Raw genomic sequence first — 6,520 nt, 5'->3', positions numbered from 1 at the left:
ACTGAAAATTTAATTTTCTCGGTATTATTTTCGGAATTAGCTGCAGGATTAACTGGAAATTATTCGCAGAATTTTCTTGGAATACTCCCCAGAAATCATTTGGAACTGTCCTCGGATTTTTTTAGAACTCTCCTAAGAGCGTGAAATTCTTCTCAGAAGTCCACTGTAATTATATTTAGAACTTTTCATGATTTTTTTCTCAGAACACCTTGGAACTGAAATTTCTTTAGAGTTTCAGAAAACTTTTCCCGGGATGAACTAGAAATTATCCTCGGAATTCACTTGAAATTTTGCTTTAAATCCCTTTGGAATTTCACTCAAAATTTAATCTTCTCGGTATTCTCTTCGAAATTATCTTGGAACTATTTACAGGATGCACTAGAAATTATCCGCAGAATTTTCTTTGAATTCTTTCCAGAAATATTTTAGAACTGTCCTTAGAATTCAATATCCTTGATGTTTTTCTCGGGATATTTTATATTTTTTTTTCTCAGAGCACCTTGAAACTAAAATTTCCCTAATGTTTCAGAAGAATTTCCTCTGTATTGTCCAGAAATTCTTCCCAGAATGAGCTCTCGGTATTCTTTTCGAAATTATCTTGGAACTATATGCAGGATGCACTAGAAATTATTCGCCGAATTTTCATGGAATCATCCCCAGAAATCTTTTCTTTTGGAACGTGTCTTCAGAATTCAATACCCTTGAGGTTCCCAGAAATCATTTGGAACTGTCCTCGGATTTTTTAGAACTCTCCTAAGAGCTTGAAATTCTTCTCAGAAGTCCACTGTAATTATATTTAGAACTTTTCATGATTTTTTCTCAGAACACCTTGAAACTGAAATTTCTTTAGAGTTTCAGAAAACTTTTCCCGGGATGAACTAGAAATTATCCTCGGAATTCACTTGAAATTTTGCTTTAAATCCCTTTGGAATTTCACTCAAAATTTAATCTTCTCGGTATTCTTCTCGAAATTATCTTGGAACTATTTACAGGATGCACTAGAAATTATCCGCAGAATTTTCTTTGAATTCTTTCCAGAAATATTTTAGAACTGTCCTAAGAATTCAAAATCCTTGATGTTCTTCTCGGGATATTTTATATTTTTTTTACTCGAGCACCTTGAAACTGAAATTCCCCTAATGTTTCAGAAGAATTTCCTCTGTATTCTCCAGAAATTCTTCCCAGAATGAGCTCTCGGTATTCTTTTCGAAATTATCTTGGAACTATATGCAGGATGCACTAGAAATTATTCGCAGAATTTTCATGGAATCATCTCCAGAAATCTTTTTTTTTGGGAACGTGTCTTCAGAATTCAATACCCTTGAGGTTCTACTTGGAAGTCAAGTTTAAGTTGTCCGTCCATTCACCAAAACGTTGTAGTTTTTCTACCAGAAATGTTCAATAAAGCTTGCCCCTCCATTTATCAAAACTGATCAATTTTTACATCAGGAATTTTCAATTCAGCTAGCCCCTCTATGCAGCAGATTGTTGCAAATCTTACACCAGAAATTTTCAATACATACTTGTCCTCAGAAAATTTCAATTAACCAGAACGATGCAAATGTTCCACCGTTAATGTTCAATAAAAATTGTTCTTCAATCTTCTGATTGGTGCAGGTTTCCTTTTTTTCATTTTCCACCAGACATTTTAAATATAGCTTGCTTCTCCTATCATCAGAATTGAATGTTGCAGGTTTTCCACCAAATAAAGCTTGCCCCTATTTTGAGATTTTTCATCATAAATTTTCAGTAAAGCAGCTTCCCTCCAATCACCAGAAATTATTATTAAAGTTAGTTCCTCTATTGAGCAAAAGGATGCAAATTTAAGACCAAAAATTTTCCGAAAAGCTTGCCCATCCATTCACCAGAACGGTGCAGATTTTCCTTCAGAAGTTTTCAATATAGCTTAAATTTAAATAAAGCTTGTGCCTTCAATTACCAGACCAGTGCAAGTTTTTCACCGGAAATTTTCTGTTCATTTCATTTATCAGAGCGATAGAAATTTTGCACCAGAAATTTTCAATAAAGCATGCTCCTCCATTCACCAGAACGGTGCACCAAAAATTGTCAGTGAAGTTTGTTTCACCATGCACCTTTGTGGTGCAATTTTCAGGCTTTGCCTCTTCATGCACCAGAATGGTGCAAATTTTCCACCATAAATTTTCAATGAAGCTTGCGTTCATCAGAACGATGCAAATTATGCACCAGAAAAATGAATAAACCTTGATTCTGAATTCACCACAGTGTTGCGAACGTTCCACCAGAAATTTTAAAAGTAAATGTGCACCTCCAAATTTTTAGCTTTATTCAATTTTTCCACCAGAGTTATTCATTTTGATAAGTCCCTCCATGCACCACCTTGATGATATTTTTACACTAGAATTATTCAATGAAAAGCTTTTTCTACGATTTACAACAACGAAGGTGAGTTTTTTCAACCTCAAAATTTACCCTCTTCGTTTCACCTTCCATGAACCCACTTGAATTTTTTGTATGCACCAAAAACTTTCTTTGAAGTTTGTCCCTTGATGCACCTTTGTGGTGCAATTTTCAGGCACCATCTCAAAGGAATTGACGCAATAATAGGTTTTCAGTGCCCTTATAGTATGAAATGATATTATTTTACCTTCAAATCAAATTATCAAGAAATAAAGTTATTCTATATCATAATTTGGAAATGTGGAAATATACATCTTATTTATAAAAGGAGGGGCAATTGCCCCCACCTTGCCCCACCCTGTGCACGCCAGTGAGGACAAGAGCTAGTGATCATGTCCCAATCGTCAGAGGAAAATGGAGCATCAATAAACCTTTCCAGCTTATATGCTTCCAACGTCCAACCAATCATATAATTACCAAAAACGGAACGTGCGGAATGGGATGTCCACGTTTCATCGATTTATTGGATTCTGAAGCATCGTGTTTAAATCTTCGATCGAAGCCCGATGTTTTCTGAATCATCTTGCCCCTTAAATGCTGCACATTTGTCCTGGCCGTTTTGATATGTGTGGCGCATCTTCAATGTGAAACGAATATCAAATTGTCAAGAAAAATGATGGAGTTACATCAATCATTTTCCAGGATGCTGCCAGGAACTGGCTGTGTTGGTGATAGATGAGATATGTACGAAAACAAATTTTCATAAATTCTTCTTCTTCGCATTTCAAGCTATTGCTTATCGCATATTAGCCTATTGTGTGATCTTAACTTAGTGTTCTAGTTGCACTTCCATAGTTATTAATTGCGAGCTTTCGATGCTTGTACCATTTTTGCATTAGTATAATTGTGTGGCAAGTAGTACAATCATACTCTATGCGCAGGGAAGTTGAAAAATCTTCCAACCCGAAAAATTCCTAGGTTGGACCGGGAATCGAACCCAGCAACTTCTAGCATGGTCTTACTTAGTAGCTTCGCCTTAACCGACTGAAAAAGGTTTCTATTGAAATTAAAAATTTACCTCTTTCACTGGGGCTTCCAGAACATATTCTGACCCTGAAACACCCAGACCCTGAAACAGATCCAGAAGATTGTTTGGTTTTATCTTTTGGTTGGAGCTTCGTAATAAGCACACTTTAACGGCTGGAAGAATTATCAAACACAGATAAGGGTTAACATGAATTTGCCGATAACGCAACTGTCAATATCGTACCTATTATAAAAAAGGCAGCACGATCAAATGATGTGAACGATATTTTGAACCACCCTAAGACCCGTTTCGATCACAAACGGAGTGGAATTTGGTGGCACTCGTTACGTTTTCGCATTCCGTTTCCGCTACCTCCGGGAGAAAAAGGAGTAGGGGTACCTCTCGGTCGCACTCCGGGTTCGTTCTGTCAGGAGAATTTGAATACATCAGAATAATATTACACGCGACATTCATAATGTGAAATATATTGCTATCATAATTCCTGCGACTGCCGACCGCTGCTCCCTTCCCGGTGTACCTCCCTTTCCCGAAACGGATTGCTGCAAACGACTCGGATGGGAAAAAAGGGGAAAGTGAGGAAAAGCTCACGTTTTTCCATTTTCTTTGTTTCGTTCTGCATCCCCAACGACGGACGGCCAGCTTCGCTTGGGTTCCGTACTTATTAATATAAATATTATTTTTTGCCGCTCTCAACCATCTCAAGTTCAGCTTGACGGTGGCGACCTTCCATATTTTTTTTAACTCTTCAAAATATTGCTGTCACATCGCAAAGGTGGTGGTGGCGGTGGTGTCATCTCGTCATGGGAATAAGTCCGGGAAAAGCGCGCGGGTTGTGTCCCACGGGTGTTGATTCTTGTATTTTCTTGGGACATTATTTTTTTTGCCATCGCGGAAATGGCAATGTTAACTGGGCAGAGCGAGCTACCCAACAATGACAGATGTGCTTAATTAAAATATGCTAAAATCTGCGTGGGTGAGCAGTGAAATACGAGCGAACGTGAGGGTTTGCGTCCGGCTTCCGGCGATGAAAAATGGGATGTGATATTGAGTTTGTTGTGCGGACAAACATTTAAATGGCGTGTTTATCATATGCATTAGTAATTAGCATTATATTTTCAGTAGTTACAGTAGCGTTGAAATCAAAACATAATTATGGAAAAACTTTATGTTTGCATGGGTAAACATTTGGGAAAAAAACACTCCTAGAAAAATTGTAAAAAATGGCTTTGCTAAAAAGCGATTGAATTTTTACTGCATTTAATATCGTACAAAACGTCTACTTCTACAGATTTCGACCCTATACGGATTGTAGTCCCGAAAGGTTGTTAAAAATGGTTTAGTTTATAAAATCTAAAACTGAAGTCAAGCATCAGGAGGCATCATTTCCGGTTGTGTGTCATTGCCGCTGCCTAACCAGACTGTGAACTATTTGAAGCCATAATGTGCTAAAAAGCAAAAATTTAAAAGCGAGGAAATTAATGCCCAGCAAAACACTAACTTTAATATCATTTCAATCGTGTCAAAAATGTGGTGTCATATTACTTGCCAAAAAGGACAAAATTATCAGTGCATGAACCGACATTACGCTGATTTTACTGCACTTGTTTATTTTTGGGGCCATAAAAATTACATGAGATGTTCGACATAATTGAAGGAATTGAAGGAATCAACACTTTAAATGGGTTTTTGTACACAATCACTTGAATCGCAGTGAGTAAAAGCGAGTAATGGCTCCCCCACCTAAGCATACATCGCCATAAACTTGTGTAGGTGTTGTTTGCTTACGGAGCTGAGCATTCATTTACGAATACAGTGTTGGCCTACTTGAAATGTTGGTGTGGGTATTTCACTGAAGCCCAATTCCATCCACTTGACGCGAATCAAGTGAATGACCGTTAAATGATTCAGACGAAAAAATCACCAGATAAAGACGACATTTGATAGTCATCTCTATTTGAAATCCAATGTGGTGTTTCCCGAGCTGCTGATTTGATTTGCGCAATTTCGCTAGCCTGTTTAGCCCGTACCAGGAGTCCGGCACGCCAAACAATGCGAGGGTCATCGACAGATCAAAAACATTTATTGTGCAGGGACGTGATATCTACTCCAAAAAATCGAAAAATTGTAATTTCATCAATTCTTTGTCGTAATTTTTGACGTAGGATTACGTCACTCGGCAACATATTGGGGGTGCAATTTCTAAAAACTAAAATCGATCGCATTACGAAAAGTTGTTAGGTTTTTACCACATATAACTCTGTCAATAGCGGATGCATTTTAATTCTGAACAAGCCAATCGATAAGAAATTTTGCTGCAAATCTGCTAAATTGTACACTTTTTTTTTAATTTTCAATAGGTCCCTATTAGCGGCGCCGGTGGTGTAGTGGTAAGCGTGATTATCTCTCACCCCAGCAGGCCTGGGTTCAATCACAGTCGGCGCCGCCGGGATGTTCTGAGGCATAACATCTCTGATCACGCCTTTCTTCGGAAGGGAAGTAAAGCCGTTGGTCCCCGGTTCATAAGTTGATGGGTCGATAGGTAGGGTCCAGGTGTGGGAGCTGCTTCCCTGGCGTCGGTAGCATTGGTGCTCAGCACGGAAAGCAAGATCGACGGAAAACAAATCAAGGGAAAAAAAATAGGTCCCTATTGAAAATTACATAACTGTGCAACTGTTGCAATGGTCATCAAAATTATCACCGATTGCCTGCAAAAACCGCTTTCCCTAACACACCCAAGTAACATTTTGAGTTTTATGAAATAATACAAAGCCACTGTAAAGCAGCATTCATAAAACCCAGAAGAAGGCTATTTTGTCATTAATGCATCCACCAAAACCTCATTAAGACTAGAATATGTCTAGTTGGCTCACCCTGGAGAAGGTTCTGAAGGGTGTATTCTCGAATCTCTTCAAGATTGATTTACTGCAAAAGGTTGTATGACGAACGCATTGAGAACCATTTAAAAGCTACAATAAAAACCCTTTCCGAGCCATTTCCCCTAGCCGCATGCTGAATCCACTAGGAAAGCATCAATCAAGATAGAAAAGGATTTATGAATCCGATCTTATCAAAATAATTAAAATAGAAGCTGAT

The sequence above is a fragment of the Ochlerotatus camptorhynchus genome, unplaced genomic scaffold (assembly GCF_037179485.1).
Source record: "Ochlerotatus camptorhynchus isolate MF236.1 unplaced genomic scaffold, CSIRO-AGI_Acam_v1.1 ptg000361l, whole genome shotgun sequence".
NCBI classification, from domain to species: Eukaryota; Metazoa; Arthropoda; class Insecta; order Diptera; family Culicidae; genus Ochlerotatus; species Ochlerotatus camptorhynchus.
This window is presented reverse-complemented; position numbering follows the sequence as displayed.